At 38.8% G+C, this 9,639-nt stretch overlaps 1 long non-coding RNA gene across 1 annotated transcript; it reads left to right on the forward strand.

Annotated features, from left to right (window-relative positions):
• The first annotated feature begins 1,292 nt into the window (after nt 1-1,292).
• LOC104966886 (uncharacterized) lies at nt 1,293-3,024 on the forward strand. The gene is made up of 4 exons (XR_800693.1): nt 1,293-2,109; nt 2,375-2,449; nt 2,812-2,853; nt 2,958-3,024. It is a non-coding gene; the product is annotated as an uncharacterized lncRNA (long non-coding RNA).
• The last annotated feature ends 6,615 nt before the right edge of the window (nt 3,025-9,639 follow it).

A 9,639-nucleotide genomic window follows, 5' to 3' on the forward strand; every position in this document is an offset into this window, starting at 1 on the left:
TTTATATATAGGATTTCAACAGATTAACATTATCATATATTTTCGTCAAATTCAAGATAATGCTTTTACAGTGCAATGTCATGGTCAAGCTTGTAAGATAGTAGAAGTTGTGTAACCTTACGTTTGGATGACATAATATTTTATCGCTGAATTTTAGCTTTGCTTTGAAACTGTACTAAAACTAAGTAAGGGGCCATTATTGCATTGATGCTAAATTAATTTACTCAAATTAAATACAAATGCAAGTGTTTTTATTCTATTCTAAACAGGATACAGTTTTTGTTGTAGCTTGGGGAGGGACTTACAGTCACGGACTAGACAAAGGAAAATTTGTCAATATTTGTATTTGATTGCATTCTGAATTTGAAACCCAGTTTTAAATGACCTTGTCTTTTATTTGTCTTTATCTCCAAAAGAATGCCAGGACCAGGTTCCACTTCGAGGCATTGCTCAAGCTGCTGCATGTCACTGAATGTGGCATGCAAAACTTGCAAATTCTGTAAGGCGGTTCAGCCCCGCAAACTGTGCCTTAGCAAACTGTGCCTTAGCAAACGAATGGACAAGTTTGATACGAAAGCAAACACCTGGGTCCAGGCACAAAAAAAGAATAAAACTTCATCCCACCTGAGGGATCAAGCTGCATTGGTGGTATGTGATTTTTTTTTTGTTGGCCTGCATGCATAATTAATAACAGCCCTGTACTTGTTCATTCTGGATTTGGATTTTTTTTTTACATTTGATACAGAAATGTAATATCTGACCATATCTGATCATAATTACGTAATACAAATCTGCTGCTCAAAGCCCTAGGTAGAAATGGGCTTTGAGCTGGTGCACATTATGCAGATTTCATGACCTGCATGAACTGTGTGCCCCAAAAAAAATGTGACTATATGTACATTCAAGTTTTAAAGCACTGTGTCAGAACACAGCTAAATACATTTGCACTATTTAATCATTTATCCAATTCAACTTACATTCGAAATAGACATTTTCATCAGTGTGTCTGCTCCCTGTCAATACAACTACTGTAGACACAGGGATAAGTTATGTTTATTTAACTTTGGCGAATCATCGCTGAATTTGATTCAATGTAATTGAAAGGTACACTGTGTAATAGTGAGGTTTCTAAATTGCAACCAACTGAGTACCTCTCCCTTTATAAGCGTGTACAAAAACCTACAGTGGCCATCCATTGCCATAACAACATGAAAGGCCTTCTCTAGAGCCAGTGTTTTTTTCTTCCGATTGAATTACTGTAGTAACACGGCAAAGAGAAGAGAGTGAAATAGACCGGCTCGCTATGTATATATGAAGGGCTTATTCTAAGCTAATCACAACAAAAAATAGTTATAGGTGATTATACACATTAATGGAAACCTAATTATGAATACCATAATCAATTATATCTTATAGAACCCCTATAAATACTCCACAGTGTACTTTAGAAATAGAGATATTATCTCAGTACTGTGATTGAGCCTGTGTGCAACAGCAGAACATCTAGTATACTTGTAAGGCATCCAAGTGAATACTCACCTTCTAGTAGTACAATTACCCCAAGCACAAGAAAAAATACTGCAGGTGATCAAAAATTGCGACGTTTATGTTGTAGAATGGCTCTAAACTTAATCCCACTTAGAATCTATGGCACTGTTCATAAACCACAGTGCTGCTCCACAAACCTAGATGATATATACAGTGTAAATTCCGCCAAGAGAAATGAGAAATGCAATGCAGAATAATGTTCAAAGCTTCTACTTGCTGATCGCAACAGTCTTAAGACTGTTAATGCATGCATAAAAAAAAAAGTCTTTGTTATTGCATAGGGTTGAATATTTGTGCAAGCAGTGTATGTGATTTATGTTTAACAACTGGTTTTGCCTTTGCAAATAACCAGGGCATAATTGTTCTGAAATAATGTATATTTTGGTTTGTTGGAAGCTGGAAAAATTTCAGGCCTTGGAGCCAGAGGCGTCTTGTTCCTAGCCCGGCCTGGAATAAAGAAGGACTGGACCTGCGAAGTAATGATGCCAAGGTGCAATGTCAGCAGCAATGCCTCCACCTGCCTCCGAAGGATGGAGGTGTTATTTGAATTTGTTGCGAAAGGTATTGTTGTCTGTTAAAGTGAATAAAGAAATTATTAAGTAGGTAGTACTGTAACTTACATTTTTGTAGAATTAACCAATAATGTCATTGGAAATGAAATTAGACACTTAGATGTCGTTTTCTTAATAAAGTTTAGGAGGAGCCCATAGGGGTAATTGACAGCAATTAACTTACACCTCTTCCTTAAATCAAGCATACAAATGGGAGAACTAGTGAATTACATGATGTTGTTGATGCTATCCAAAGCTTATTTTCTTTAATCTAGGTTGGAGTCATACAGAGCCTGCAGCAGCCTCCGAAACCCCACAGCCTCCTGCGGAAAACTCGCCAGCCACATCAAGTAATTGCAGAAGTCTATTGTACCACTCTTTTTATTGTTTTCTGACTATATTCGTTATATTAGGATTTTATAAACAGCCAGGAGCTGACCATTCAAAATGACATTTGTTGAACTGCCTAATGAGACAAATAACGCCTAAGAACTTAATGTCATTACTTTTATTAGCACTTATGAGGACATTCCTATTGGTGGGGTTAGAGACCAATGTGTCCTTTTTCTGTGGTAAAATTATGTTTGCATGGTGCATTGAGTGGTTGTACTTGATGCAATATAAACTTGTGTTATTTTTGTAAGCTTCAAAGTCATTGTCACTTTTAACAGCAACTTGTATGTTTTACAAATTGTAACCTTTTCTTTTTCAGAAGTCGCCATTGCCACCGCAGACACCCCCACCAAGTCCTCTGGTAAGTAGCACAGCATAGTTCATCGCAAATTCCAGTAAAATAGGAGGTTCTGTACATTGAAGAAGGTGGCGTACATCCATTCTACTCTTTCTACTTCTATGTAGGAAACCTATCCGAGGAGATGTAAACCCTGACACTCATCCCTGTCCCAGCTGCAAGCACCTATTCACCATCGGCTGTGTCCCAGCCAGGGAAGAGGAAGAAGGGTTAGTGTTTTGTTTGTGTGATTCATTACATTTTAAATAATGAATAATGAGTGTTGAGTGTTATTTGCCCTCTGGCATCATGGTTTATAATAATAGCACTTGTCATTTAAATGCACCTTTCAAGGAACCCAAGGTCATTTTACATATACAACAGAAAAACAAATACATCACAATTCACAGATATCTTAGGGAAACCGTCTTTCCATAAATAGGGTGTGATTTGTCATAAAGTCACAGTTGGACGCTAACAAAAAATATTATGAAAGTTATTTAAGTTGCATAATACATTTTGACATACTGCATATTTGAAGTCAGTAGATCAGGAACATGAAGGGCAAAAATCATCTATAGCCCACAGAGGTTGTGATGCTATCTATGCCCCAGTCTCTACCGTCACTCATTTAACTTTCTTACATCTGTCACAGGTTTGCCCACAGAGCGTTCCTCCTCTCCAAGACTTGCTACCTCGTAGCAAATGGGTGTAGCAGTACCACAGGTGAAGGGATGAAGAAGAAGAATAAGGGTATGTTTTGTTTTTGTGGTACATCCTACTGAACAAATAAATAGCTGTATACTATTCTCCCATTTCACGCGCAAGTCCTTTTGCACACAAGATATCAGATCCAGGTTTCCATAATCCCTCTCTTTTTAATAACCATAAAAAACCATAAAGGTTTGCTCAATGACTTGTCTTTATTTATAAGGTGGTTAGAAATTATGTTTCATGAAATAAAACAAAAAGGAAGTTGGACACAAATAGGCCACATTGCAGATTAGCTAATGTTCTCTTCCTATATGAAAGTCATTAATCAAATATTCGTCTGGAGGATGTCCAAACCTTTTCTTCATTTGTTTATAACTTCTTATTTGCACCATTTCAGGCTGCAGAAAATGCTCAAGGCAGCAGATATTCAACTACAACGGAATAAAAGACAGAAGGGTAGAGAAGGTAAGATGTTGAAACTGACAGAGCATGAAGCAGCAATGCATTTACCCGTAGTCGCTGATATGGCTAACACTTGTTTTTGTCTGTTTGTGTGCCCGTGTGTAGGGAAGAGAGGAGGTAATGGTCTGCTGGCTGCCTTGCGCATCATGGTGAGAACACAGCTCTTTGGTTAGCTTTTTTTTAGACTGCGTTATAAATAAATGTATTACTTCATAACTAGTTTACTATCAGGCTTCTACAAAACTGACCCTAAGTAATTTGTTGTTTTATGATAACCCATGCATATGAAATTATCTTGTGGCACATGCAATGATCTTATGGTTGTTTTTATTCATTGTGTTTTTCAGTGGGAGAAAATGGGAAGTCACCTGGGAGCCTGCCAGTCAATTCAGTGTCATTTGTGTGTGTGTGTGTGTGTGTGTGTGTGTGTGTGTGTGTGTGTGTGTGTGTGTGTGTGTGTGTGTGTGTGTGTGTGTGTGTGTGTGTGTGTGTGTGTGTGTGTGTGTGTGTGTAGTGTGTGTGTGTGTGTGTGTGTGTGTGTGTGTGTGTGTGTGTGTGTGTGTGTGGAGAAGAGAAGAAATTGAAGAAGGCTCTTAAAAGTGCATACCGATTTGTTTTATTAAAACATTTCCCTTTTTGCAACATGGAGTCAAATGCTTCAATATTGTGTCATGAGACACTACTACACCACATTTCAAATAGATATAACCCATGAAATAATATTATAAATATTTAGGGATTGAGATTGTGAAATCCAACAAGTACCTTTGTGTTAATCTGAACAATAAACTGGACTGGTCGGATCACTGCTGCTATCTACAAGAAGAGACAGAGCAGACTGTATCTGCTGAGGAGACAGGTATTTTGGAGTGCAGGGGGCACTACTTCAGACCTTCCATGACTCTGTGATGGCATAAGCAATCTTTTATGCTCTGGTCTGCTGGGGCTGCAACATCTCGGCTGCTGTCATGAAAGTTACATGTAGTTTGGTAACAGCACCAGAATGGACAGGGTGTGCAGAGTCAGACACAGGAGAGCTGAGTCAAGGGTAAAGGAGCTTTGCATTAATTGTATTTATATTGACCCGAATGGTCTACAGATTGAACAGGACTTTAGTGGCACTAGATCTAGGAGTAGGCAATGTAATCTTTTCACCTAGTTGTATCCCATAAGTGTGCATTTTACTGAGATTAAGGAGCTAAAACGATATTCCCTAGTTCTTGATAAACCAATCTGACAACATGAGAATTTCTGTTTCAGTTTGTTCTTAATGGCAACATGACCGCAACACATGCTCTTTGTACCAAAAGGACAAAAATGTAGATCTGAAATACACACCGATATATAACAACAAAACAGTTTGACTTCCTAGCTGACAAAACTCCAACAAAGTCAACACAAAATAAGGTCATTGATCCTCCTGTTGTGTTCGGGTCAAATCTGACCGATTTAATACTGTCATCAATCAAAACTTTTTGTTTTAGATTCGATTGCATTAAGGTTTATGATCTCCTTCACAGTAGACATTTGAACATATAAAATTGCTGATCAGCACTTTCATTGAATTTTTGATGATTTAGTCAACTTTTTAACACCAATGACCGCCATAAAGAAATGGAATTAGTAACCATCCGGATCAGATACAACACACACACACATACACTAGATGTGTTTCCCCCCCTTATGTGCCCATCCCCCCATGTGAATCACACCTGGCACACACAAACATACACACAGAAGTATTCTCTCCGCTATGTTTGACAAACCCCGTGACGAGTCCTCAAGCTCTGTGATTGGATGTTTGAGTGGCAGTGCGCCGTGGGTTACGCCGAGCGCCGAACAGGCAGCAATTTGAAATGGGATGGAACCACGGCAGACTATTCAAAACTGAATTCGGATGGGTCCACCACCCCCGTCCCCACAACTACACATGCTGGCTATTGTATGTTTCGCAACCATGTTCGCAACATGTTCTATGGCACGTCTCTACTGGGAATTGTAGTTTTAAAAGACGTTTTAAGAACATAATAAGAAGTTGCCAGTATTAAAACTGTGTACATCCCTGGAGGTTTAGGGGATAGGAAACACTCAAATGTAAAACATATAAATAATAAATGGGTGAAAATTGCTTGTGCCCATAATGGGCAGCATTAATATATACCCACATGACAGCTAAGGTCAGAAGAGCTTTATTTAACAGCTGGTCTTATGTCTGTGACCCCTCCTGTTGTTCATTGATAAAGCCTGAAACATGCACTTGTCAAGGTTCAGAGGCACATTTTGTAAATATGAGCAGTAGCATCGATCATCTTAAGATAAGATATACTTTATGATCCCAAGTTGGACATTTTTTCGTTACAGCAGCATGTGTAACAGTTGTAAATATGCAGTGGTGTTTATTTGTAAACCATTTAGTATAATCACACAAATTCTGTGTTTTATATTTAATAATTCTGTGTTCTTTATTTATTGATTGTTCAATACCTGACAAGGTCGGAGATGAAAAACTTTGGTCGCAGGTTCCTCAACAGTGCATCACAAGACATCTATCAATATGTGTGTATACCTCCACCATTAAACTGTCATATTCTGCACATTTCTTATACTATCTACATAATCTTATAAGAGTATAATACACATATGTATAATATCAGTTAAAATAAGTGCTTACACATACAGTAGTTAACATTGCAGGAAAGCAATATATTAGTACTTTGTCAGGCTTAAATATGTATACCCCAAAGCTTTTTTTCTTATTCAAAGTAGAATTACCTTAACCCAAAGTATTCTTTAATGTTTAAATAAGCACTTATTACGTGTATCTTGACTGTGTCTCTCTATTAAGTATCAGATAATAAAGAATAATAAAATCATTAAGGTGAGGTTTAACACAATGCTAGGTGTCCCTTCTGATCAGCTGTGCACCACTTTATGGTGTTAAGATACCAGCCTATCTACCAATTGGATCAAATATAAAAAATCAGCCGAATTAGTATGATACTGCAAGACGTATGTGTGAAAAGAAATGCAAGATGTTGTTTAATGCTGCTGATAATTTCATGATCACGTACATATTTAGTTTCGGCGACTGTCATCTTCCTGTTTGTCTACAAGTCCATCAGGGCTCTATAAATAGAGAACGTACGGCAGATATGTATAGCTGTTTAATGCAGCCGAACCGTTATTGACATGCCGTTATGTGATGACTTTCAAGAGAAGAAAAGCAAGCACACATTCGGAATAAAGTATTATTTTATTCTTTTAAAATTGTTTCGGATATCACATCACAGGAAGTCCGGTTTCAGCACTTGTTAACTAAAATGTCCTTACGGAACGGATACCCCACCCATAGATCCTTGTGGGTGAATAATGTACATGATAGCAATCAACTACGCATTACACACAATATCCTTCACAATTTAATTCTACATTAAGAGTAGTTTCGTGGAGGCCTTCTAAAATGTTTTTAAATATATATTATAATCAGTATATTTGAATATGCTAGTTATTCGGTGGTATGCATTTCGATTAGCCTGCTACATGCCACTTTGAAGCTGTAACAAGCGGGAAATGTCACCCGCTGCGGGGACAATAAAGGATTCTGATACTGATATGAGCCAGTCGTGACGGTGTATGCACAGGGTGTCGGGAACTTGGACACACTTGTATGTTTTGCTTATATGTGCTGATTGCTGTATGTAAGGTACATTCAGAGGTGTGACGAAACATCGAGACTCCTGTGACAAGCTGGGTGATGGAAAAGAGTTCAATTTAAGCTACAATTTAGTTATAGAATCATTAAGACGACAAAGATAGTGAGGCCAGCTTGAGATGTTGCAAATGGGTGTCAGAACTTGGACACAGTTACATTGGCCTCTGTATATGTAGACGAAATGCTGATGTAATGGTATCAATCATAGTGTGAGGAACACATGAACAAATAAATGTAGTATTTTGTTAACTTGTGTACCTTTGTACTTAAGGAAGCCAAGTGAATCCTGTCGGACTATGGTTGTTTCGAACTAATGAACTTTGGTACGATGATCATCTGTCCAGTTGGAAGGAAGTGGGACTAAAATAGCATTTAGTTTAATCAGAGATAACAGTATATGAACATCAACAAAGAAAGAAATTTAGTGAGTGTTGACACGTAAACCATGGTTTGTGAACTTCAATTCATAATAGGTTGAAGATTGATGTATTTTGTGTGTTTTTATGCGATTTCTATATGTATCCAGTTCACAATGTCCCGATGTAAAACAACTACTCTAACACACGTATCCCAGGCCTCATATCAAGTTACAGAGTTTTCATACATGTTAGATTAAGCTGATTTTAGCCTAATCAGAATGCGATCTGCAGCACCGATGAGAGCATGGCTTTATATACTGCTCTCGCAATGTGCAGTGAAGGTTGAGAGTTCTGCCTTCTGTATAAGATAATAACTCAATGATAAACCGTACACAGAATAAATTTACTCTGGGAATCTAATTGTTTTCAACCCTAAACGGCATCCACTTTTGTAGTTGTAGGTAGGTGTGTGTGTGGAGTGTGTGAGTAGTGCAGTGCTCACGAAAGCTGGTTGCTGGTACACGAAGTGCTCACTGCTTTCAGGCCGTGTATGCGATGTAAATGAAGATAAAAAATAGAGAAGTGCATGCTCTGTCAGCAAAGCTTCTGTCAGTGTCATGTGGGTTATATTAATGCTGCATTAGGTAAAGTGTTCCGAGATCAGTTTATTCATGTATAGGTTTAGATTTAACTGCAATATACCGATCCATAGCGAGTGTTTGATCCACCTTAGTTGTCTCACGATGGGTCTGTGTTTACATCATAACGTGTCTTACATATTCCTCACAGCCACATTTTTAAGGATTGTTCAAGGCTAATCATTCCAGAATGTTCACTTAGTTCAAGAAGCAACATCAGTGTTTGAGTAAGTGCATCTCTCAACAACTTCTGTCAGTCACAGTTATTTAAAGTTGAGATATGTATCAGTGAGTGAGTAATGAACTAAATACAATGTCATTGTTTGAGTAACTGGCCTCTGGTCTTGATAACTGGTAGAGAGAGGTCAAGTATCATTTTCAGGTCATGGTGTGTGACATTAACAAGAATTCTGACTGCAGCAGACGGTATGTGATTTTCTGTGTCGAGCGGAGGGTGTGTCTGAGTGTGGGGTCAATTATTTAACTGTTTAGATGTTCATTTCTATGTGTGAGCGAGGACTGGCACATAGAGGAAGAGACTGATGGGAAAGGAGAGAGAGACGGTGGGGCGGACATACACACAGCATGTGTGCCTATCTGTATGATGTGGCTCTTGCAGAACGCAGGGAAGGACAATATGGCTCTCGCCTCTAAACTGGGTTGGCACCCCTGCTGTCACACCTAGTGTCATTCAGGGTAGGGTGAGGCTGAGAAGGCGCTATGTACCCCAGGCATCCTCCTTCCTCAAGGAGGGGGTAGGCGTGGGGGAGAGAGGCCGCTGTGCCCCAGCGTCCTTTCCTCACGGTGGGGGTAGGTGTGTGTGATGTCCTCATCAGGGTTCTTCCTACTGTCATCACTGATGTCACCTGTCGTTGGTCATGGTTCTCCACAGATCATCAGGCCATTGAGGGGGCATTGGTCCGAA

This window comes from Notothenia coriiceps, unplaced genomic scaffold, assembly GCF_000735185.1.
Source record: "Notothenia coriiceps isolate Sejong01 unplaced genomic scaffold, NC01 NC01_scaffold00002270, whole genome shotgun sequence".
Taxonomy (NCBI): domain Eukaryota; kingdom Metazoa; phylum Chordata; class Actinopteri; order Perciformes; family Nototheniidae; genus Notothenia; species Notothenia coriiceps.